We start from the raw sequence: 26,911 nt of genomic DNA on the forward strand, positions 1-26,911 counted from the left end.
AAGAGATGTCCTTTGCCTTAGCACTTGTCCACCTTGTTGTTTGGACTTGTCACACACACATTGCAACCTCGTCGCCTTCTATCAGATTCTCCTGTTGATTCTCTTTCACTCTCAGCAGTCTGCTAGGCATTGGGATCTGAAGTCCTTCTGTGTTTAATCTTGCTTTCTCTCTCTGTCTTCCACAAACAGCACACCCCTAACTCTCCAGTGTCTGCTTACCAAAGAGCTGAACTGATAACAGCATGCTTCAGTAAAAACCATGTTTTTGTGTGCATGGTGATTAGAGCATATGCATCAAAGATAATGAGAAGACATGATGAGAGAAAACTTAGTGGGTATGAAACAATGCCTTTTGGGCCTGGCTGGCAGTTATATTTAAATCATCAGTGTTTTGAGACAAGCACAGAAATGTAGGAAGACTTTAAAGCCATTGGGTAGATTGTTTCCTTGTCCCTGAATGTGTTTCATTCTTCACTTAAAGGGCACTGCTGCAGCTTTTCATTGCAAGGTCAAACCACCCACTATCCATTTCATTGTCAATACACGCTCTGTCTAGACTGTGACGCATTCTTGCCTATCACTTTTCACTAACTCTAAAGTAAGAAAAATCATTTTCACAATTAAAATGGAAAGGTAACTCATAAGGGGAAAAAATGAAAAAGCTGTTATGGTTTGGACAGATGGCTCAGCAGGTAAGAATGTTTGCTATGCAAACACGAGGGACTGCGTTCAAATCCCAAGCACCCACATCAAAAGCTGTACTGCCTTGTCTGTGGGAGACAGGAGGGTCACTGGAGCTTGCTAGTTGCCTGATGATGAGGTCCAGGTTTGATGAGAGACCCTGTCTGAAAGGAATAATGCGGGGAGCAATAGAGTAGGGCACTTGACCTCCTCCTCTGGTCTCCACATTTGCATGTACCCACACACATGCACGTACACTGAATATACACACCATCAGACATACAAAAAAGGAAAGAAAGACAGACCTTTTTTTTATTATTTTTTTTTGAGACAGACCTTTTTGCCCTACAATTTTCCTCTTTAGAAGAACACACCATCGGCTTATAACTTTTCTTAATAAGCAGGAGAACCGTTCATTTTCTCTGCTTCTGAATGGTTATTATTTACCTGGGAATGAAAGAACAAAATAGGTCAAAAGGACATAATCTTCACTCTGCACATGATAGTAAAAAATAATATGCTCCGTTTTTTTCTAATCATCTCAGGTAGCTACTGACTCATTAAGTGTGATGTACCCTACAGGTTGTCCTTACTGACACTGAGCCAGAAGCTATAGCCCTATGCTTAAGTGTTTCACAATTACCTTCCTCAGGATGTTAATTATCAACTTGGATTCCTCTCCTGGATGACTCAGTGGGCTATAATGGCCCTGATGGTAAATACCTGTGGCAGGGCTGTGAAGCAATCATCCTCGTAAAGAGGGACTAGATCACTAAGATAGAAATGCTCTCATAAATCCTACAGTCTGACAGGTCTCGAGGAGGTGCCCCCTCCAGCTAAGAGAAGACATTTGGCATATTCAGCACAATCTGCTTTACTGTGCTAGAATTACACAGATCTACCACAGCTGCCTTACCTGTAGGGAACTATGTCTTCCTAAAGAATGATTTTTCTCTTGGACCCTATCTGTCTTTCCCCTTGCTCACTGATTAGTGTGCCAGCTGGGGATTCCAGGAAGCAAGCTGAGATAAAGTAAAAAAAAAAAATGCAAGTGGTTTGTTCATGAGTAAAGTCTTGTGAAAGGGACGAAAGAGAGAGCCCAGGATTGGATAGGCAAAAGCCTTCCCCAATCTAGATGCCGATGTGGTGCCCGGGGGAGGCTAGAAAGCAAGACTAGGTAAAAAGACTTCAGTCTGTCACACACACACACACACACACACACACACACACACACATACACACACACACACACACACACAAGTTTTTGCCTGAGAGCCTAGATTGCTTCTTAGAGAGCAATGGTCAGGTTCTTGAAGCCCTGTTGTTCTCAGCCATCAGGTAGAGCTCTCTAGGTCCAAAGCTGGAAATTGTCAGTTAAGTGCATTTTTTTTTTACAACAGAATAAATGAGTTCTTTCTTCAAGGGTGATCTAGAGTTGTACTTCCTTGCCTACTGTATACAGTATCATCTTTATGTGAGTACAAGATGTGTTCATTCTTTGGGAAACACCTAAATGCAAAATGAGTTACAGAGCGGCAAATAGGACTTCAGAGTCTTAATGGTTGGTCAGAGCTTGAAAAGAAATATAACTGGGGTGGGGGGGGGAGCTGGTGGTATCGCATTTGTCTTCTCTGACAAAGGCTCTTTGTTTCTAGCACCACCTGGCCTCAATTTTGCTTCAGTCCTGCTGCTTCCAGTTCCAGAGGGCTGGGATGACAGGTGGGAGCCAAACCCAGTTACGTTTTCCCTTGTCTAGGCTCAGTGCTTTGAGACCCTTTGTAACACTACCTCTTTTAGCTGACTATGCTTTTGAGAGTCTGTCCTAGCTTCTCTGAGGCCTAGTTCCCTCATAAATGATATAAGAATACTGTTGGAAGATCATAAGGTGGGTGAAATGACACTTAATCAATTCCCTTTGTAAAGCACCCCATGTCATTTTTTAGTGCATCTTCTTTCTCTTTTAAGGGGAAGATTGACCTTTAAATTAAGCTCAATTAGACTGATTAAGGCTGGTCTGGGAGCTGGAGGTTCAAGGCGAGCCATGTCTGATTATTTTGGGATTATTAAAGTGGGATGAATTAATCAGCATTCCTGCGCTGAGTTTCTTTCACTTGCAACCCAGAATTAGATGAGGCAAGAATGGAATTATTGACTTCTGTAAGCAGTCTGGGAGAGGGTCAGAGATTAATGGATTTAGGGCTAATTGGAATTAGAGGTTAGAAATGGCCCCAGATCCTCATTTCCCCCTTTCTTCTCATTGTTTCAGCCTTCTTCTTGCAGGCTGTCTTTCTCCTCAATACCCGGGGTTGCAAGCGAAAGAAACGTACATAGGAGGGAATCCAGGGGCTGCTAAAAAGATAAAATTTCTTCATTTTAATTCAGCAAATTTTGTGATGGGCAGTCCCTACCTAAAGAAGATAGAGGGGAGAAGGGAGAACAGTTCAGCAAATGCTTTACCCCTTTAGTAGAGATCTACACCCTGAAATGAGAGATCTCTGTTATGCCAGAAAGGTGAAGCAGCCAGTTTCTTTTCATCAGTACTCTTGTTCTTCTTACATGCTAATCCTTAGGAAATTGTGGAATTTTCAGCCCGAGATGCTCTTGTGCACTAGAAGCTGCTGTGTGATCAAGAATAGTCTTTTTATCTTTAAAAAAAGCACAAGTAAAAATATCTTTAATCTCCACCCCCCTTTTTTTTCCTGGAGATAGGATCCCACTATGTAGCTCTGGCTGACCTAGAACTCTTTATGTAGACTAGGCTGGCCTCAAACTCACAGAGTTTTGCCTGCTTCTGTGCCCCTCCCCCACCCCAGGGCTGCTTAAGTTTTACCGTACAGTTTTTTTTCTCTATTATGTCTTGAGTAGGAGCTGTCTCCCACAAGCTCATGTTCTGGATGCTTGGACACTAGCTAGTGGCACTGTTTCAGAAGGTTGGGGAAGATTGGGGAATTGAGGTGAATGTTGGGGGAAGTAGTGACCAGAACCTATTTTGAATGTTGCTCTTAGTTTATGAGACTCTCTCTGCTTCCTGTCTGCTCTAACGTGAAGCTCCCTCTGTCACATGCTCCTGCCACTGTGATGTTTCGCTCAAGTGCATGGCACCAAGCAACCCATGTGGTGAACCTTCTAAAATCATGAGCCAACATCAATTTACCACTTCAAGTCGTCTTTTTGGGTACTTCAGTTACAAATATGCAAAAGTAACTAAGGAAGTCTCATCTTTGATCCTACTTTAAGTTTCAGTTCATTCTATTGCTATAAAAAATTACCCCAAACTGGGAAATTCGCAAAGACTAGAGCTATATTTGACTTGTAACTCTGGAGGCTGAGAGCATGCTGTCATCTTGGTGAGGAAGTTCCTATGGCATCATAGTACACTAGAGGGCATCACATGAAGAGATAAAGCAAAGCATACTAACTGGAAATGCTCTTCCATTTTCACGACCCTACCATTATGACTTCATCTAGTCCCGCTGGCTGGTTAGCCAATGTTCTATTTCCAAACACCATTAAGATATAAATTTAGAGACTCAGTCTCTAGTACCTGGACCTTTGGGAGACATGTTCAGACTATAGTAATTGGGAATTTGGATAGTACTTCCAAAGCCAACTTTGAGTCAAAGACTTGGGTAGCTGTCCTTTATTTTGAAGGTGAGAGAGATGCCTCATTCATTATCATGAAATGGGGAATGGAAAGGTAAGATGGGTACAAATGGAAGCCAATAAAGTGTACATAACTGAGCTGGCTAGTTATGTGCGAGGGCCTGGAGCTTGGTTCTCCTAGGAACTTGTAATATAAGGTATCATATATTTGGGGGCAAGAAAGCTAGAGTTGTTTGTCTCGTAGATTGATTGAGAGTTGCTTCTTGGGTTGTTGGCTTCATGGTCACATGCTGAATGTGAGAGACTCTGCAGCTAGAGGATCTTCTCAGGCATGGAGTTTCAGTGCTTCCTGCTGTTGCTGTTGGGTTGGCATGCATTAGTGTGATGAATACATTATTTACCTAGTTTGGGTCTCCTTCCCTTTTTTCTCTCCCCAACCTCAACTCACTGTTCCTCTAATCACTGTGTAGTCCTGGATAGTCTCAAATATATAATCATCCTGCATCTGTCTCTGGAGTGGTAGGATTATAGATATAAGTCACTGTGCTGGAATTAAAAAAAAAAAAAAACTGATGCAAGTTAGAGCAGTCTTGGAATAGGGAACCTCAACTGAAAAAACAACTCCATCAGACTGGCCTGTAGGTAAGCCTATGGGGCATTTTCTTAATTAAGAATTGATGTGGGAGGGCCTAGCTCATTGTTGGTAGTGCCACCCCTGGGCATGTGGTCCGGAGTTGTATAAGAAAGCAGACTGTCCAGCACTTGGGAGCCAGAGGCAGGCAGATCTCTGTGAGTTTGAGCCCAGCCTGGTCTACGGAGTGAGTCCAGGGCATCCAAGGCTACACAGAGAAACCCTCTCTCCAAAAACCAAAAATCAATCAATCAATCAGACTGAGTAAGCCATGAGAAATAAGCCAGTAAGCAGCGCACCCCTCCGTGGCCTTGGCTTCAGCTCCTGCTTCCAGGATCCTGCCTTGAGTTTTCTCCCTTACTTCTCTCCATGTTGGGAGCTGTGAGCTGAAATAAGCTCTTCCAACTGCAAGTTGCTTCTGGTCATGGTGTTTATCACAGCAATAGAAAGCAACCTAGGACAGTCACTATGCCTGACTTGTCATGAAAATTACTTAAGCTGCATAGCGCTCTTGCTTGAGGTTTTCATAAAACTCCATCCAGTAGGTCAGCCAGGCTAGAGTGACCTGATGGCTTTATTGTAAGTTGAGGAGGTGGCAAACTTGCATGGGTGTTGGCAGGAGGCCTGAGTTCTTTTTTATTCATTCATTGACAAGCGGCCCCATGACCTTGCCAAATGGGCCTCCCTGACTGCTTTAATATCCCCAGGAACTAACTTTATTTTGAACAAGTAATCCAATAGAGAAGAGAAGGCAAGGAGGAAGCCACACTCCCTTTTATGGCCTTCTTTTAGTGGTCACACACTATCAATCAATGCTGCCACATACATGTTTTTTTCCTTTTTTCAGCACTGGGTTTGAATGCAGGACTTAGCACATAATTTACCAGAACTCTACAACTGAGCCACATGGGATGCTCTTTTAAGACCTTATTTTGAGATAATATCTCACTAACTTGCCCAGAACAGCTTTGAATCTGTGACTCTTCTGTCTCTGCCCCGAAACTTGCTGGGATTACAAGAGTGTATGGCCATACTTGATTTCCATATCATATATCTTTGTAAAGGAGCCAGTATCTGATTTCAGTTCCCATTTAAGAGGAAGATTACCACTTTTCACCTTTTTGTTGTTTGAGACAGTGGTATAATTGGACTGGAATTCCCTATGTACACCAGGCTAGCCTTGAACTTGTGCTGCTCCTCCTGGCTCTCCTTCCTGAGTGCTAGGATTTCAGATGTGTATTATCACAGCTAGTTACTCTTCACATTTTGTAAATAGATGTGTTGAAGAATTTGTGGACATAACAGAATAACCACAGTGGCTGGGGATATCTATTAATGATATATTTATATATGGTAGGTTCCACCTATCACTATTCATGGTTCTTATAGATCCTGCAAGAAAGCACTAAGGATCAAATTAATCTGTCAACTACTTCTAATACTCATTTTATCCATTTGAAACCATGTATACATTCTTTCCCTGAGTCTCCCTAGCTCCCTAATCACATCTTAAAAAGTCAATAGTTATTTTTTACCACTGGACTAATGGATCTTAAACAAACTACTTGTCTATGTCCGAGTCTTTATATTACACATCTCTGGAGGCACAATTACATTTTAATCTAAAAGCTAGGATACTAAGCAGTTTATTAGCATATTAGCCACCATCTATTCTTTCTCCTAAGAATTTTAAGTTTGTGTCTATAGTCAGTTTGGAGATCAGCACTCCTGTTTCAAAGGATGTTAGCAGTTGAGGCTTCAGAGTTTTTGTTTGTGTTCATAGTTCCTTGTGCCACTTCTCTAGCTTGTTACACTTTCTAGATCTCTGCATCTCTTCTTTCTTTCTCTTAATTGTTGTACATATTTATTTTTTCTTGTCAATATTACTTATGACTAGAAGTGTTTTGGAGTTTGAACTTTGTATTTTAAAATACTTGTACATATGTAATAAGGTATGTGGTCTATTATTTGCATTTTTATATACCTCATGCACATAGATTAAAGAATTTTATACGATAATTTCTGTGTGCTTGGGTAATCCTTCTTGTGAGGTCAAGTGTGGAGTTTTTCACTTGGGTATATTTTATATGTGCTCAGAAAGCTTGACCTTGGAAACATTTTGGATTTTTGGATTAGAGGTATTCAACCATTACTTTGTTTGATATTTTCTACAACTAGAATGCTTTCAGGAAGGAGATGGTGAAATGTACTATATCACTCTCTTGTCTCTGCTTTGTGGAAATCCAAACTTTAACAAACCTTGACTGTGGGTAGTTTACTAAGAGATGATTTCATGAAACAAAAGTGGATGCATTAGGAAGTGAAATAGGAAAAGTAGAAAATCCAGTATAAAGATATATACCTGAGGTAAGTACTGTGAGGACAGAGACTTGATTCTATCAGATAATCTAGATTTTTCATTTCTTTTTTCCAGTACTCATTGACCACTCTTCTAAATATTTAAATATTTGAGAATCTCACATGGGGACATCATTTTTCAACATTTTGGACAGTGTTTAGGCAAGGGTAGAGCAAGCTATTACTATCTAGCCGTAAGAAGTTAGGCAAAAAGATACATGTAGAGGTAATATGAAGACGAAAGTGAGTCATTATACAGAACTATCCTTCACAGCTTTGATTGAAGTGGGAGTTTGGCTGAGAATGGGATTACGATAACAGAGGTATCTGCTACAATTGCTAGATAGCTGATATTGATATGCGATTAGGTCTGAATGACAATGACCTGATGCCAGATAATTTTCAGGGGTAGACATGACTGGGGCAGAAGGGCAATTACCTTCCAATTAAAAGTCTTGATTTACATAGAAGATCACGGATCTGTTAAGACAGCGATTCTTAACCTTCCTAATGTTGCAACCCTTTAATGCAGTTGCGGTGACCCTTAACCATAAAATTATTTCATTACTGCTTCATAACTGTAATTTGGATGTTATGAATTATAACGTAAATATCTGATATGCTGCTCCTGTGCAGGTTGTGATCCACAGTTGAAAACCACTGTGTTAGATAAGAGCACGAGTAAATTAGCAGAAATAACAAGAAAGCATACCTTGGCAAGACTCAGTTCGACAAACATACATATGTATGAACCCAAGTAGCTTTAGTTAGGAGAGGTGGTGTATGAGAGTGGGTCTTCAGGGGACAAGGAAACTAGTCAGATTGGCTAGCAAAGCTTGGTACTTGCTTCATTTTTAGATTCAGTGCAAGCTGGGCGTGGTACACACCTGTAGTCCCAGTAGGCAGATTTCTGTGAGTTCAAAGCCAGTCTGGTCTACAAAGCAAGTCAAAGACGGCCAAGGATACATAGAGAAACCCTGTCTTAAAAAATCAGAAAAAAAATTCAAGGCAAACTAGAGAACTGAATGAAAGTGATATGGCCCATAAGGCATACCATCCAGTTGGGATGCTTGAAATGAGAGTATTCAGTAACATGTAGCCAGTGAGATGAATTTTTGTCACCGACATTCGTAGTAGCCAACTCCTAGTCCTGTGGGTGGGGCCTAGGTAGACAAATGTCTAAGTGATGGCACATAGGAGGCACACCACAGTTTTGCTTATCCCCTGACCACATCTCCCATCCCTAAAACATGACTTTTACTTCTAAAGATGTCATATTTAGATCATTTGTTTAGGGCAATATTCGCAGGCATATCTTTTAAAATACTCACAAAACTTCTGTTTGTTGGAATACTCATGTTGAACAACCTAATGTAGAAGTCTGAAATCCTTTAAAAATCTGATCTTGTGGTGATATGATGCTCAGAAAACTGATTTTTTTTAGTATTTCGGGGCCTTTTTTGGTTACAAATGCTTAACCTGTAAAACCATGCATATATTCCAAAATTAGATAAAGTATGAAATCTGAAATACTTCTGGTCCTGAGCATTTAGGTTAAAGATACTCAGCCTCTAGTAGTTTAAATAGGTAATGTCTATCACTTTGTCAGACTATTCACCTTGCATAGCACAAGGTTCAAAAGGAAAGGATAAAAGATAGTACTTTTATATGAGGTAGAAGAATAGGGAAAGAATAGAAAGTCTAAGCCTTAGATTGTCAGTACAAGCATTTAGAATGAAATAGCAATGCAGATTCTCAGGCTTCATACCAAACATACGGATATAGAAAATGTTTAGTCAGTGTTTAAAAATGTGTTCATTGTTTGAGAATTGCCCACAGCACCTGTTTTGATCAAGTACATTCCCTACTCTTTCCTCTTTATTTCTTCCCCTTTCCCCTACCCAAATATCCCTTTCCAATTTTATGTGTTCTTAAAAATGCTGATGACATCAACCCAGTGCTGCCTGTATGTGCATGCGCATAGGATTGTAGCCTCTCAGAACCACATCCCTAAAAATATATAGACTCTCCCTCCCTCAGGAACCACCAGTTGCCAATAGATCCTCATATTGGGGTGGAACTTTATGATCCCCTTCCTTATCTTTGCTAGAATTTTAATTTAGGCCTTGTGCAAGGAGTCATAGCCAGAGAAGTTCATGTGTGCAGCAGTGCTGCCAGTGGGACTATAAATTGTTTTGAGGTTCCTAGAAATCTGTTTTTGTTTGACTTGGCCCAAACTCTACTTACTTCCCTAACACTTGGTGCTGACAGCTAAGGGGTCCCTATGCCCCAACCAAGTGGCTTGCTTAACTCCTGGTAAGCACAAAAAGAGTTCCTTGGTACCTAATAACTAGATCCAAACTTTTTTCTTCCTCTAACTCCTGGTGCCAATATGTAAGGGATCCCCCAGGCCCTGGTTCTCTGCCTACATTGTCTCAGTTCTCCTAGTTCCTGCACTGACAAGTAAACAGTTCAAATGCTATCATCCCCAGGCGCACACCATCTAAACTTCAAATGAGCAAGTCCTAGGGCAGAAATAAGAACAACATAAAAATCCAAGTCATGTCTCTTCTAAAATTTACTAGCCCCAAATAAAAGACCCCACAGATGAGGACCAAACAAACCCCCAGACAAACGATTCAAAAGAATGACTAGAACTATCTTCACATAAATTAAAGAAGATATGAACAAAACTGAAGAGATGAATGAAACAAGGAAGCCATGAAAGCAGAAAAGATAATTACTGAAGAGAAACAAACTAAATGGTGTCAAAAATGAAAAACTTAATAAATAGAATAAAAACTTTAGTGGAATGTCTCAGTAATAAAATGGGTCATGTGAGAAATAGTGTGACGGAGATCGAAGACAAAGCAAAAGAATTGGACCACACATGGTAAAAGTCAATAGAAATCTATTAAGCAGAACATAGAGCTTTGAGATACCAAGAAAATACCAATCCTTATGAGCATAAATGAGGGAGAAGACTAGCTTACCAAAGTTAAATAATATATTCAATATAATCATAGAAGAAAAATTCCCATACCTAAAGAAGGCAATGCTCACTCTCATATAAGAGGCCTACAGAAATCTAAATAGACAGGACAACACAAGAGCCTTCCTATGACATATTATAGCTAAAACATTAAAAACACAGAACCAAGAGAGAAAGGTCAAGCCAGTTATGAAGGCACGCCTTCAGAATGATGTCTAACTATTCAAAATAAACTTTTGTTTTGTTTTGGTTTTGGTTTTTGAGACAGGGTTTCTCTGTGTAGCCTTGGCTGTCCTAGACTCACTTTGTAGACCAGGCTGGCCTCGAACTCACAGAGATCTGCCTGCCTCTGCCTCCTGAGTTCTGGGATTAAAGGCATGCGCTACCATGCCTCGCTCAAAAGAAACTTAATTCAGAAGGCTCTAGCAAGATGAATTACAAGTCCTGAAAGATCATAACTGTCAACTCAGACTATTATATTCAGCAAAACTGTCCGTTCAAATTGAAGGAGAAATATAACGTATTTATCATAAAAACAAATAAAAAGAATTTATGAACGAGATGCCTGCTCTATAGAGGATATTGGAAATTGTATTTCAGTCTGAAGAGGATAAGTACACCCAAGAGGTCATAGGGAACACATAATACTAAAGGTCAAAAGAGATCTAAGAAAACACCACAGAATCAACAAAATGCCCATAATTAACACACATTTCAACAACAACAATAATGATAATAATAATAACATAACAATAATAACAGAATACTAATGGTATCAGTTATCCCAATAAAAGACAATTAGAAGACTGGGTAAGAAGACACAATCCATCTTTTTGCTGCCTCTAAGAAACATACCCCCCCAAAAAAAAGAAAGAAAGAAAGAAAGAAGAAACATACCTTAGGAGGGGCATGATGGCATTTAATCCCAGCACTGGGAAGGCAGAGGTAGACAGATCACTGTGAGTTTGAGGCCAGCCTGGTCTACAAAGTGAGTCTAGGACAGCCAAGGCTACACAGAGAAACCCTGTCTCGAAAAAACAAACAAACACCAAACCAACAAAAAAAAAAGAAAACAAAAAAAAAAAAAAAAAAAAAAAAAAAAGAAGAAAAAAAAGAAAGAAAGAAAGAAGAAAGAAAGAAAGAAAGAAAGAAAGAAAGAAACATACCTTACTATCAAAGACAGAGACCACCTTAGGTTAAAAGGATGGAAAAAAGGCATTCTAAGCAGATTTATCCAGGAAGAAAGCAGGCATAGCTATTAATCTGACAAAACAGGCTTCAACCTATAACTGATCAAAAGTGAAAATAAAGGTTACTTAATAATCATCAAAGGAATAGCATGCTAACAAAATAATATAATTCTAAACATACATGTGCCAAACATAAGTGTATCCAATTGCATTTAAAACTTCTACAATATATAAAATCACATATTGACCCTAGCACAGTAGTAGTAGGCAACTTTAATAAGCCATTTTCTCCAATAGGTAATCTGAGCAAAACTAAACCAACAATGTTGAAGCTAAATCATGCCATAAATCAAATGGGCTTAATAAACATCTACAGAATATTCTACCTTAATACTAAAGAATACACATTCATTCTCAGAATGTTCCTTAAAGTTGTGCACATATTAGGATACAGCGCAAAATTTAACAAATGTAAGGCAATAGAAATAACATGCATTTTATATGACCACAATGGAATAAAGTTAAATATTAGATACTATAGAACCTCATAAACACTAAAGCATTCATTATTGAATGTGTAATTGGGCCACTGGAAAAAAAATCAAGAAGGAAATTTTAAAAAATCCTTCAGTTGAATAAAAGTGAAGACACAACATATCAAAATCAGTGGGACACAATGAAGATTGTCCTAAGAAGAAAATTTGCAGTGCTAAAGGCATTGAAGTTTTATCTAGAGCTGGATTCTGCATGCTTCAGTAGTGGTCTGCTGTACAAAATGTGCCTACTGGTGCAATAGTGGCATGCATATTATGGGAGTGACAAACTGTTTTCTGATTGGATGAGAGGCCTGCTCCCCAGTAGGAAATGTCATGTCTGGTACTGCAATCTTGGTCAAAAGCTCATGGCTGGATAGGCCCTAGAATAGAACCTGCTATTGCTAATTTGCTAAGTAGTCACATTGTTAAACTGCCTTCTAACTAGTTGTGATTATACTTATAGACCTGGTCTTCTGTTAACCTTGGTCAGAGAAGCTTCTTCTTGTGTTAGACGGTTAGTAAACTTAGAGATATATAATTGGTCAAAGTGGTGAGAATAAGAGACTGAGTGCTCAGGACTAAATAGGGCATCTATATTCATCCTACCACCATCAGGGAACATCACAGAAGAAGCAGAAAGGCTTTAAGAGTTAAAAAACAGCGAAGAATGCTACAAAATACCGTCTTCTGGACATGGCATGGTTATTGCCACCATGATCTCACAGTAGCTGTGGTTACCTGCTGAATGCTGACACAAGATCAAGTTGGTCAAAAATTCTGCCATAGATGGCGGAGATATTCTCCATGTTCCGTTCCTTATTGCAGAGCTGAATAGTTGGTACTGAATAGTTACTGGGGGTGGGGGGGGGATCATTCTTTGAAGTTTTGGCCACTGGTTTCCTATGCTCTAGTACAGTGGTTTTCAGCTTGTGGGTGGTGACTCCTTAGGGTGTGTGTGTGTCACATATCAGATAGCTTGCATATCAAATAGTTACATTATGATTCATAACACTGGCAAAATCACAGTTAGGAAGTAGCAATAAAATAATCTGATGGTTGAGGGGTCACCACAACATTCAGAACTGTACTATAGGGTAGCAGCATTAGGAAGGTTGAGAACCACTGCTCTAGTGGATGCCCCCCCATGCATATACGCGCAGCACTAACTAGGCTTAGTGGGTTCTAGAGAAGGACATGAAATTGAGAGAGGGTGTGTTAGCAGGAACATGAAAAGAATTGGAAGTGGGAAATGAGGGTAGATGTGATTATATTTCATTACACTCATATGTGAAAATCTCAAAAGTAAAGAAAAAAGTACTCCAGATGATTCTTACAGGTGCCTGAGTCTCTTTCATAAATGTGCCAGCAAAAGGCTAAGCCCCAATGCCAACCTCAGTCACTTTTTTGTTTGACAGGTCAGGATAGTGCTCCTGGTATCCATTATTGACTTCTCAGTTAGGACTGTCTGCCTTGGCTGGTAGAATGGTATATGGAGTGGAGATTGCACCTGTCAGTCATAAGGGGAAGCAAGCACCATGGATCTCAGACAGACCCAAGGTGTTCAACTAATAAACACTAGTGGAATTAGCATACTTTCATTGGGATATGAATTTCCAGAGGACCTTATTAATACTCAAGTTCTGCCTGGGAAAGGTCCTGCACCCTGACTTTCTAATAATTTTCAGATGTTGCTGCTGCTGTGGTCTTTATGCCATGATTTTGATACTGGGCATTTGTATTTTAGTTCTGGGCCTTTAGATTTTATTTTATTATTGCATATTTTTATATGATTTCAAGCTATACTTCCAAGGTTCGTCCTGAACTCCTAAACACAAACTATCTTCCTATCCCAGCCTCCCAAGTGCAATGATACCCAACCTAAACTTTTACTCCTTCATGTTTCTTTTGTGATTCTTTGCTGAAATAGTGTCAACAAAAACATGCCAGGTAGTCTACCAGTTTGCACAGCTGAATAGCGCGAAGAGATGCCTTGTGTTAAAGCCTTGTAAGGGGCAGCTAATCACAGTGTTAGTTCATACTCTCTGTGGCACTGGGGGGCCTGTCCCTGTCCCTCTGCTTTATCAGATCTGCACTGCAGTGCTGCCTTGAACACTGGATTCTTCCCACCTTCACTTTTGCTTGTCCTAGCTCTTGCTTTCAGCCTTCAGTTCAATGCTAGATAGGAGCTAGAACAGTAAATAACATTTGATGACTGATAATTTTTTCTTTTTCTCCTTTCTCTTTTGATTAAAACCCTATCTGCTCCCTTATCTTATAGCAATGGTGATAAATCAAAAGCTTCTTTCTTGTCTCTATCCCCCCTCCTTTTTCTGGTGTGTTTCTTGTTTTCTTAAAAAAAATAAAAATAAAAATAAAAAAGAAAAGAAAAAAAATCTTAAGATTACATAAAGCCATCCTCTAAGCATAGGAAATGCTTAGTTTCCTATAGTTATGGAGTACAGCTAGTGGCAGGAGTGGCAACTGATTTCCTCTTTGTATTAAACAACAAACAATACCTTTGCTTGGCAACTGTTTTTCTTTCTCTCCAATTCCAATTCATCAAGTATAGTCTGATTTCCTTTCACTGCCTTCTTTCTTTTTCCTTCCCACCTACATTTGTTTCTTTTCCCAACTCTCTTTTTCTCTTTCTCTTATCCTGTGCATATTTTCCCACTCTCCTCTCTTGCTTTTTTTCCCCCTCTTACTACATCCGCACCATTATTCCTGAGATATATAGATAATATAAATTTTTTTCTGCCAATGAGGGTGATGGTTGTATCTAAAATATGTCATTTTGGAGAAATATGATCTGTAGCTCAGTGAGGACCACAGGGTGTTCTTTAGGGCTCCCTATTTAGTCCCCAGCATGTAATTGAATGCTCCAGTAGTTTGTTTTAAATTAATAAATTGTTATAAGTCAACAACCTGAAATTCAATACTTGTAGCCAGATCATAGACTTTCCATTTATGTGGAACAAACAAGGCATGTTTAAGGTGGCAGCATGTTTATTCTTTTCATTTGAAAGCCCTTGGAGAGAAGGTGGGAGCTGTGGCATCTGCTATCTCTGTTTAAAACCTTCATTCAATGAGGAGCTAGCATGTGGCTCTGTCCAAGTGAGGGGCGTATTCACACTCACTTGAACAGTCTTTTGCATATAATGAAAGCAGTGGTTGTAGGTTTCGTAGCAGATCCATAGTCTCTGAGAGCTATGTAGATATACACATGGCATCTGTCTCAGCCCATCCAAACATTCTCACTGGACCCAAGTCTTAGAAACACCTCAGTGCTATTTTATCAATATAAGGGGAAAAAACCCATAAGAAACAGGAAAGCCGTGAGAAACGCTCAGCGCCTAGCCTCCCCACAGCAGCCATGCTGGGTGGAGCGTTCCTTGAGGTTCTTTCTTCTCTTACCCTCCTGGCTGCTCGTTCTCCTGCTGAGTTCATCAGAAGCACTGCTGCCCTTTCCACTGCATGTGGCTTCAGGGCTGCCTTCTAATAAACAGCAGACATCATGTTTTGTAATTCTCTGCCATAGAGTCGCAGACTGACTTGAAATAATATCTGGGCAAGGGATGGTCACCAACACACAGATGTTCCTTGGCTTATAATGAAGCTATGTTCTGCTAAACCCATTGTAAATTGCAATTAGTGAAAGTTAAGAGTGTGAGTATGCATAATCTATTACACATCATAACTTAGTATCAGCACATATCCAGGGTGTCAGTTGTGTCCCTTCAGGATCACAGGTTGACTGGGAACTGCAGCTTTTTGCCCTTGGTCATTATTGTGAGGGAGAATTGGACTACACATATCAATCCAGGCAAGGATCAAAATATGACGAATAAAGCTGTGCAGCTTTTGCCTGCAGTTCCAGCTATTTGAGAGCAGCTGGAAAAAAAAAATAAGTGTGGTTCCATCCTAATAAATAAATAAAAATAGAAAAGAAAGGAAAAAAAGAAAGAATGGAAAAGATGGCTTCTACTAAACAATATGTTTATTCATCGTAAACTTAGAAGATCATTAAATTACGCTTAAGTCCCCTAAATTAGGAGAATCTCTAAATCTTAAATTCTTCACAACCATTTATTTATCATTATTTTAGAGAGTCCTTTTTAAACCTACACATCTTGCAATAGTGTAGATAACACATTCTGATTCTCTTCCATGTAAAGTATAAAAAGCAAGAAACTCAGACAGTTGTTAGAAGAATTATGGCCAGACGTGGTGGCACACATTTAAAATCCCAGCACTCGGGGAGGCAGAGGCAGATTGATCTCTGTCTGTTTAAAGCAAGCCTGGTCTACAGAGTGAGTCCTGGACAGCCTAGGCTACACAGAGAAACCCTGTCTTGGAAAAAAGAATTATGCACAGTAAAAGTTTTACAAATGCCCTTTCTTTCTCTTAATGAGATAGTGGAACAGATTCCAAACTACGTATCTGGGAAAGTATAGGCATGCTGCTCAGGGGACCACTAGGAAACCAAAGTGCCTTCTCCAATAAGCATCCTACAAAAGCAAGAGGGCTTATCACATAATCTCAGGCAGAAAAGACTATTTTCACACTGAAGGCCTTTTATCTTCTGTAGGGTTTAGAGTGGGTTGATCCTGAGAGGACATGGCTGGAAGGCAGGTAAGAAACAATGGCTCACTAAATCATCTTTAATGGCTACTCCTCCTACTTTGGCCATAGTATTTAGTTGTACTATGCCTGCATTCTAATGATTTCCATCCATAAGCAAATTATGGGCTAATCAAAATTACATGTATGCATGTGTTGCATGTATGTGTCTGAACAGGTGATTTTTAGTAAGGTCTCCCTGTTGTTCCAGCAGACCCTACTTAAGGATTCAACTTTCATGACACACATTAGCTAAGGTGAGTGGTTAGTACGCAACATTTTCAGACTTACAACAGGCTATTAGGGATGATCAGGAGAAAGATACGGGGAAAAAACCTGCCAAAAAGTTTTGAATGCAGTTAACTGTATCTGCCTTACCTAGGCTTTGGTAGGGCAGATATACAAGTACTCATTATGAAATTTGAATGTGGGGGTCTGCTGGAACAACGGGGAGGCCTTATTAAAAATCACCTGTTCAAGCAAAAGCTCCCCAGCCTGGTTTCCATGGGTAGGTTAAATCAGGGTGGGAACATAGGCAATGTCTCTGTTCCATGATGTGACTTGATGTGCCGAGGTGGTTTGTTTAAGGGAGGGGTATCCCTTTTCTGAGGAGAATGGGGCATTGGAACGGGGAAGAGGAGATAGGGATGTAAAGTGAATATATTTTAAAAATGTCCCTATTCTATTTTCTTTCTTTTTTATTGTAAGTAGTTTTTCCATGCAATATATTCTTATCAGGGTCTGGACAGATGGCTCAGAGGTTAACAGTACTGGCTGTTCTTCCAAAGGACCTGGGTTCAATTCCCAGCACCCATGTGGCAGCTCACAATTGTCTGCAACTCCAGTTCCAGAGGATCTGACACCCTCATTCTAACGCACATAAAATAAAACTAAATTACTTAAAAAAGAGGCCTGGTGGTGGTGGCATGCACCTTCAATATAAGCACTCACCTAAATCCACATTCTTTCTTGTTTTCTCTCATAAGAAAACAAATAGGCATTAAAAAAAGGAAAACATGATAAGTTAATTAAAAAAAACCTGAATATAACAAAACAAACAGAAAATCAAAAAGCCAGAGAAAAACATGGGGATCACATATAGACACAGAGAAATACACATTGACAAACACAGAAATCACGTAAAAATACAAAATCAAAAAACCATAATATATTGGCAAAAGATCTATATGGTAACAGAAAAAAATCATGCTGGCCATCTACTGTGGGGCATGGAGCTTATCCTTAAGAATGGTTATGTACCTAGTAAGATTCTGTTGGAGAAAATGATTTTTTTTATATGTGAGTGGTTATCAATTGGAGATAACTTTTGGGTTAGGGATATGGGCTTGTGTCCACTTGTACTCTCCTCATTGGGTCTCCACAAGGCCCAAACCTGTGCAGGCCCTGTGTGTGCTGCCACAGTCTCTGTGAGTTCATATGTGCATCAGCCCTGCTGTGCTTAGAAGTCTTGTTTCCTTGGCGTCCTTCATCCCCTCTGGCTCTTACTATTTATCTGCCTCCTCTTCTAGAGAGTTTGCTGAGCTGTGAGGGGAGGAAGTTAATGTAGACATCCCATTTAGGACTGAGTATTTCAAGGTCTCTCCCTCTCCTCTGCATGTTGTCTAGTTGAGCATCTCTTTATTTCGTTCTATCTACTGCAGGAAGAAGCTTCTGGAATGATAGCTGAGTAAGACACTGATCTATGATTATAGCACCATGTCATTAGAAATCAACTGCTCTGTGAATATAGCAGAATTAGAAGACATTTTGTTGCCATGTTCTTTTATTGTAACAGTAGTATTTGATTTTCCTATAGATTCCTAGTCTATCTAGTTTCAGGTTCCTTGCCAGAGGAACAGTGTCAGGAATTGGTTTCCTCTTATGGAGTGAGCCTTAAATCCAATCAGAAATTGGCTGCTTAGTCCCACAATCTTTGTGGGATTAATTCACTAACACTTCTTTCATTCAATCACCATTGCAGACCAAAGGGTTTGTATTTGTGTTGGTGTTTACCTTTCTCATTTGGTAGTGCGCAAAGGACCTTACAAGTACCCTGAACACTAGTCAGTATGGGTGAAAGCACTAGGTAGGCACTAGATCTACTTCTCCAAGTTTAATGGATTGAGTAGGTATTGTCATCAGCCATGGGACCTTATCGTCTCTTTTGTCAAGTGCAACCAACAGTCTTGGCATTAGCCTGCGTTGTTGTGGGTTCTCAGAGCCACTTTGGTGAACAACTCAATTATTACGAGTTTCCCGTGGAGCTGCCATATTGATTTCCATAGTGACTGTAAAATTTTGCACTTCCATCAGCAACTGAGGAGTGTTTCTATTGCTTCACATCCTCCCCAGCATGAGCTGCCACTTGTCTTATTGATCTTTGTTATTCTTACTGGTGTAAAATGCGATCTCAAGGTAGTTTTGATTTGCATTTCCTTGATGACTAAGGATATTGAACATTTTTAAGTGCTTTGCAGCCATTTGAATTTCCTCTATTGAGAATTCTGTTTACATATGTACTCCATTTTTACCTTGTATTATTTGCTTTCTTAATATCTAGATTTTTGAGGTCTTTATATATTTTAGATATTAGCCATCTACTAGATGTGTAGCTGTGGTAGGCATGGAGGGTCTTGTACTCACAGATAAGCACTAGGGGCAGCAGAAATGTTAAGCTTAAAGGGTTGTTATCCACCCAGAAGGCAGGGAATAGATATGATTAATAGCCTTGTGACTGCATCAGATTGTCCCTTATCATGAGCTTGTCAATCTCTCAAACCAACCTACATTACAAAAGGTTTTGATCTAGTTACACCATAAGCTTTATTGTGCACAAGAGATTGAGTTAAAGTTTTCACCAAACTTCACTTTGCTGACATATACCTAATATTCAGATGATGATGTATTTTGCCATACAGAAGCTTTCCAGTTTTATGAGGTCCCAATTATTAATTGTTCATCTTAGTGCCTGAGCTGTTGGTGTTCTGTTCAGGAAGTTGTCTTCTGTGCCAATGAATTGAAAACTATTTCCTACTTTTTTTTTCCTATCAGGTTCAGTGTATCTGATTTTATCATGAGATCTTTGGTCCATTTGGAGTTGAGTTTTATACAGGGTAGTAGGTATGGATCTATCTGCATTCTACATGAATTTGTCCAGTTAGACTAGCACCATTTGTTGAAGATTCTATTTTTTTTGCAGTTTGTATTTCTGGCTTCTTTATAAAAAAATCAGGTGTCCATAGGTGTGCAGATTTATGTCTGGGACTTCAGTTCAGTTCCATTGATCAACATGTCTACTTTTATGCCAGTGCTATGCTGTTTTTATTACTATAGCTCTATAGTACAGCTAGAAATTGGGGATTGAGATACCTCTGGAGTTTCATCTGTTATTCAGGATTTTCAGGATTGTTTTAGCTATTTTTGTTTGTTTGTTTGTTTCCACATGAGGCTGAAATTTGTCCTTTAAGAACTTCTTTCTAGATATTATGAGCTGACATTGAAGAATAGGGGTGGGCTAGAAGGGCATGGCAGAGAGAGGGAGAGAGGAAAGTTGGCTCTGCCATGAGGATCTGATTTCCTGCCCCTTGTAGTCAGATTTCCAGAGACAGACTTCCTCGGGTGATGGTGGGCCAGACAAAAATTTCCCCTTCTATTTAAGAAAATAACTTTTTTTAAAATTCTAGAATCTCTTTGCTCCTAAAAATAGCTATTACTACCAGACATGGCAAAACCTTGCCCCAGCACATATTTTTATGAGAAATATTTGGAATAACCGAGTGCAAATTGTCCATTGGATTGTTTAAAATGAGGTTTATTTCCTATTCCTGAATATTGGGAGATAGCTCTTAAATCTCTTTGTTGTACTTGCCTCAGGCTGGCTCTTTCTCCTGGAACTGCTCTCTGACTAGCTATATCATAAAGAACAGTTAATATATTCACAAAGAAAACTCTTCTATATGAATCATAGAATCTGCAGGTGTGTGTCAGAGGCCTCAAGACTAGGTAGACTATTCTGAGACCATATTCTCAGGGAAGGTTCTATTTTGTGGAGGGAAATGCAGAGCACAAACAAGTGAGAAAAAAGAGGCTATTTATTCAGATATTTCTATAACAAGGGAGTCAGCCACCATCATTTGTGTTCTGGCAAAGAGTCAAAGGCAGGTACAGGATGAGAAATGTTTTAAGCTAGGAGAAGGGGAATGAACTCATGTATGCCTTAGACTCTAAAGAATTCTCAACTTTCTTAATGCTGAGACCCTTGAATACAGTTGTGGTGATCCCCAACCATAAAATAATTTTCATTGCTACTTTATGATTGTAATTTTGGTACTCCTATGAATAGTGGTGTAAATATTTTTTGGCGACAGAGGTTTGCCAAATGGGTTGCGATGCACAGGTTGAGAACCACTAAGGCTTAGAGGATGTTGGTGTAGGAAAAGTCAAACAGGCTACCTAGACTACAGAATCCTTTTAGATTACTTAGGGATGAATATTTGATTCTCTGTAGTTGATGCTAAAATGGAAGCGGGAACAAAAATTTGGGGAGCAAGCAATCAGTTCATAAGTTCTGAACAACTTGGGCTGGTTATTATAAGAGTCATGGGCTTCCTGAGTTTTCATTAAAGTCAGAACTTTTATTGCAGTGACAAATTCCTGAGAGGACACCTTAACAGAAAGCAAATTTCTTTTGATTCATGGCTTCAGTCCACGATTGCCTTTTTGCACTGCGGTGTGTCTGGGGTGAAAGTAGAGCATCGTGGTGGCAAGACTTGTGTAGAAACATAATTGCTCACTTCCAGGTGGCCAGGAAACAGAATGAGAGTGACAGGAAGAATATAAAGTCAAAGGTCCTTTCTTCTTTCCTCCTCATAACCTTTTTTTTTTTGTCTTGGGTTTGCTTTTTTGTAAGATTTTTGTTTTTATGGACATGTATGAAGTGAATAGCAGTATTCATGAGAGTAACATGACCCCTTTTCTCTCTCCTTTTATGGCAGACAAGAACTCCCTGAGAGTATCCCTTTCCATGAACCTCTTAGAAAGCCCATAAATGGGTCCAAATGGATAATGCTAATGGTATTATGAGGAAGCTGGGGTCTTTTGATAATGCAGACAGTGTGCATATGTTTCACATATGTGCAGATGGTTTCACAATGTGCATATTTTATGGCTAGGGAAACCCTTCTGGAACCTTTGTTTTTGATACAGCAGGAAGAAATAAGCAAGGGCTTCTAAAATGTTTAACAACCCGGGGACATTTTTTGACTGTTCAAAGGTACAAGTAAAGTTTCCTTGGTCGGCCTATTTCTAGTTATATCTTTCCAGGCCACACACCGACTAGGCCTCACATTCCAGAATCTGCCAATAGCTATCTAAATTTTGAATCCTGTAGGAGAAATCTACTGACCAATACAATACCCTCCTGATCTAGTCTTTTCCACAAAGCACCTCTGAAAACTGACCATTAGAGAGCAAGTTCATGAGTCTTTTCGGGGAACACTTCAAAACCAACAACAACATAGAGATAAATGTGACTTAGAGAAATGGGGCTGGCCTTCTGAGATGGTTCATTGTAGGCTATGAGTTTGTTTCCTGGGATGATTGCTGCAGTCTGCCCGTGCGCTATTTTCACGTACAGTGTACGGTGTGGTCGTTTGAATGAGAATGGCACCCACAGGCTTCATCCCTAGTTGGCAAAATGATTTATTGGATTAGAACGTGTAGCCTTGTGGGAGGAGGTGGTCACTGAGGCTTCAAGGACCCAGGTCAGGCCCGTTTTCTCTCACTCTGCCTCCTATCTTCAGATCAGGATGCAAACTGTCAGCTACCACTTTAGCGTGGGTATGTGTCTGCCTATGTGTGTCTTTCTCACTATGATGGCTCTGGACTTACTCTCCAAAACTAAGCAAGGCCTCATGTAAATGTTTTCTTTTATAAGTTGACCTTGGTCACGACTTGTCTTCAGTCAGATATTTTCACATATATAGTTTGGCCTTTCCCTCCTTTATGTATGTGTTCATTCTCTCAGTTTAGAAGCACATTTCATATCTCTTTCGTGAATCTACCTGACAACTGAAGTTTTTCATACAACCTGCATGTACTTTGAAAGCAGTTTCTCTGATAAATGCTGGAATAGGATTCTGTATTGACAGGCTCCTACATCAAGATGAGAGGACTGATTTCACTAACTACCCTTAAGAGGCAGTCTCTTCCCTCTGCGAATTCTTCTCTACTGAAGAAGCTGCCTTGTCCAAAGCGATGTTTTTTTTTTTTTTTTCTACAAATGGCTGGCCAACGCAGGGGGCATACAGGCACAGGTTCCTCTGTCCAACTTAGAACAACTCTAAAAGACCATCCTACTTTTAGGACTCTTTTTAGAAACCTTTCTTGCAGTGGCATCACTAGCTCAGCTTTCTCCCAACCTAATTCCACTGTTTCCGCCTCCTCCCCACCCCCTGAAATTTAGATTCTTAGAGCACTGCATGGTAAACTTCCTGTTTGTTAATCTCTATCACAGACTCTGCTTCCCAGAGGAGATTACCTGCAACAATTCCTCTTCAATTATCCCAATTTGACTCTACCATCTGTTTCCTGCTGGGACCCTGGCTGACATAGGATATTACATTTATTATTTATCCTATTAAACGTAGGTTCATGTTTCACAACAGGACCTTTTCATTTGTTTGTTTGTCATATAGACCAGGGCATTTGAGCTCATTGTCCAAGAAGCAAAAACAAGGGGTGTGCTTTCTTTGCTTTTGCTTTTTTCGTCTGTCATAGTCACCTTCGTCGCTGTATTTCTCAGTGCCCCTTCACTCTTTTCCTCTCCCCTTCCCTCTCTCTTTCTTACTCTTCTCTCTTCCCTCAGTCTATTTGTGAAATGTTCCCACCTTAGTGGAAACGAGGTACTACATAGACAAAGGATAGATGCACTATAAGTTGGTTTGGATTCACACGGAGACTCTCAGAGGCAGCTAATGTACTCTGGTAGGATATGAAACTGCTAAAACAGCTTGTTTGTTGTTTCTTGGGAAACCCATTACACTGTGCCTGTTCTAACTGTTCTTGTAGAATGTGTACTAAGAACCTGGACACCTTGGCTTAGGGCAATTTTCACAAACACTCAACTCTTCTGGCTCTGGAGTTGGGGTCAGCACCTCCAAGATAGAGTCACAATAAGGAAGAAAGCACCCATGGGTCAGTAAAAAATGTGGCCACATTCAGCTGCCTTGTACTCTGAAGAAGGATTTTTTTCCCCCACAAAGTTTGCCTGTCCAAGAAGTAAAAGTACAGGACTTGAAAGCATGGTCCCAGACGGCTAGACTGTTAGACTGCCTGGGTTTAAACCATCTGTCATTCAACTATTCTCTGGCCTTATGAGAATACTGAATTCATCTATTCCTCAATTTGCTTGTTTGTCAAATAAAAAGTAATATTATTTAGCTGATAATTGTACAAGTTAAATGATTTTGCCTCTATGAAATCCTAATACAAGTCCTCCAAATAATCTCATTGTTCTTATTATGTCAGAATCCTTGCTTGCCATGTAGAATTTAAAAAGTTTACAGTTAAATGTGCCAATATTTCCTTCTCATTTGTCTTTAAGGAGTGAAGTCGGAAAAAGAACAACAAATATAGTTTGACCTTAATCCCATTAGCATTTACTTCTAGTTTACTTTAGCACATTTGTCTAACTAAAAAGATATTACAACAGGAAGCATAAGGAAGCTTAAAGATAAAAGGTGTACTTTATTGCCTTCCAGTTTATTAGATAAAAATTTAATATTCATAACATCTAAGAGTTCTATAAATCAGGAGGAAAGATAAACAGCCCAATAGACATAGGCAAAGTACATATAAAGGCAGTTTATAGAAGGATGAATACTCAATAAATGTATGACAGGATGAACAGGCTGAGCAACAATGCAGAAAACATAAATGAAGACAAAAAGAAGATCCTTGCTGCTTTATTATTTTGGCAGAAATGAAAGGAACTGAGTGAACACCACCCCCACTCCCTGCAGCTTTTGTTCCATGCTGCCTGTTGTGTTTCTGAAGCTATGACTCTAACAATGCCACTACTTATTATACAAGTTTTTCTATTATGAATTAACATTGTCTTATCATCATTGAATAAATAATATTCAGAGCACTTATGAATACGAATTTAATCATTTGTCAAATTCTTCAAAGACTAACATTTTTGTATGTGTTTCCTAAGATGAATCTCTGAATGTTAAATCCTCAATTAACCCATATCAGTTTCCCTTTTAATTGTATTGATCTTGATTCTTGAATAGCGTTGGAGAAAATCCATATTCTCAAGCTTTTCTTAACTTTAGAGACCACGGGGGAACTTAGCCTAGAGAACATTAATGGACCTATTCTTCCAACTAAAGCAGGAGAGTGGCAGAATGCTGAAGTGAACATAGAATAAAAAAATCAATTTGCAATTCTAACTGCATTTATTTTCCTGATTAGGACTACATAAGAATACTGGAAGTGCTGGAGGTAAATAAGGCAAATATATACAGACTTTTTTGGAACTAATGTCCTCCTGTAGGAGGTTGCTTTCAAGATACCACCCCTTACCCACATCTACCACAGATAACAAAACGTCAAATATTCAAGACCCTTACAAAATGACATATTTCCATGTAGTCTAAATATGCCTTTGGAAATGCTATATGAATACTTTTTATATTGTATTGTTTAGAGAATAAAAATAAACAATCAGTAAATATTATATATAGACACTTCTTTCAGCCACTCTTGCTCCATGGTGGGCAGACTCTGTACATTAAGATCCTGTGTGGTTGCTTTGAGGTGTGTGTTATGGTATGCCATTCAGGCCCATTTCTTCTCCTCATTAAGCACTGATTCCTTCCACACTCTGACTGTATCAGTCTTCTCTAGGATTTGTCTTTCACTAAAAATAACAACAACAACAAAAACAAAACAAAACAAACAAACAAACAAACCATCCAAAACCTGTCTTGCTCAAAGTCATGTCTTTTCTAGGGAAGAGCCTGCATGCAAAGGATGGTCTATTTGGGAGGAAAAATTCCAGCTCATTTATCCAGCTTAAGGCCACTCAAGAAGGCCATTCCAGGTTTAGAATTCTCCAGGGAAGTTGACAAAGCTCTCTTGCATGAGTTTTCTATTGCTGGTTATAATATATTACTGTAGGCATAATAATGTGAACAACACAAATTTGTAAGTTATGGTTTTTTTTTCCCTAAAAATACATTTCATTGTTTGAAATGGAAAATCTTAAATATATGACTTCTCTGTTGAGGAAAGATGTAGTATCTTCAGATATTCATAATTATTAGCTTATCAAATGGTAATTATAAAAATATTTATCTTTTTAAAGAGGTCTCTGAAGGATCTTGCAATATTTTGAAAGTACCTTTTCTGGTTTGTGTTTGTTAGTTCTCACAGGAATCTCAGTACAAATCAGCCTTTTGTCTCTAACTCAGCCCTATTGACTGACCTGGCTTCAACTGAACACTTGAATAGGAGAGTATGTACTTTCTGCTGCTCACAGAAATCCCACCAGCAATGGTGGAGTGTTCCCCTTGTTCCACATCTTTGCCAGCATGTGCTGTCAATTGAGTTTTTGATCTTAGTCATTCTGCGGGGTGTAAGATGGATTCTCACAGTCGTTTTGATTTGCATTTCCCTGACTAAGGACTTTGAACTTTTCTCTAAGTACTTCTTAGCCATTAGAGATTCCCCTCTTGAGAATTCTGTTTAGTTCTGTACCCCATTTCTTAATTGGGTTATTTAATTTGCTGGTGTTTACTTTCTTGAGTTCATTATATATTTTGGATATTAGCCCTCTGTCAGATGTAGGGTTCTTTCCCCAGTCTGTAGGCTGCCATTTTTTTTCTATTAATAGTGTCCTTTGCCTTGCAGAAGCTTTTCAGTTTCATTAGGCCCCATTTATTTATTGTTGATCTTAGTGCCTAAGCTTTTGGTTCAGGAAATTGTCTCCTGTACCAATCAGTTCAGGGTTATTCTCCACATTCTCTTCTAGAAGACTTAGTGTATCTGGTTTTATGTTGAGGTCTTTGATTCACTTGGACTTGAATTTTGTGTAGGGTGATAAATGTGGGTCTGCTTGCATTCTTCTACGTGCAGAAATCCAGTTAGACCAGCACCATTTGTTGAAGATGCTTTCTTTTTTCCCCTATTGTATAGTTTTTCAAACTTGTACAACCACTTTGGAAATCAATCTGGAGGTTTCTCATAAAATTGGGAATAAATCTACCTCAAGACCCAGACATACGACTCCTGG

At 39.3% G+C, this 26,911-nt stretch overlaps 2 long non-coding RNA genes across 2 annotated transcripts in view; both read left to right on the forward strand.

Moving 5' to 3' along the window:
- LOC127184899 (uncharacterized) overlaps positions 1–26,911 on the forward strand; it is a 63,596-nt gene that overhangs the window by 35,592 nt on the left and 1,093 nt on the right. The window lies entirely within an intron of this gene.
- Positions 186–26,911, forward strand: LOC127184900 (uncharacterized). Its single transcript, XR_007830172.1, has 3 exons — positions 186–331; positions 2,337–2,400; positions 26,815–26,911. It is a non-coding gene; the product is annotated as an uncharacterized LOC127184900 (long non-coding RNA).

The sequence above is a fragment of the Acomys russatus genome, chromosome X (genome assembly GCF_903995435.1).
Source record: "Acomys russatus chromosome X, mAcoRus1.1, whole genome shotgun sequence".
Lineage (NCBI taxonomy): Eukaryota > Metazoa > Chordata > Mammalia > Rodentia > Muridae > Acomys > Acomys russatus.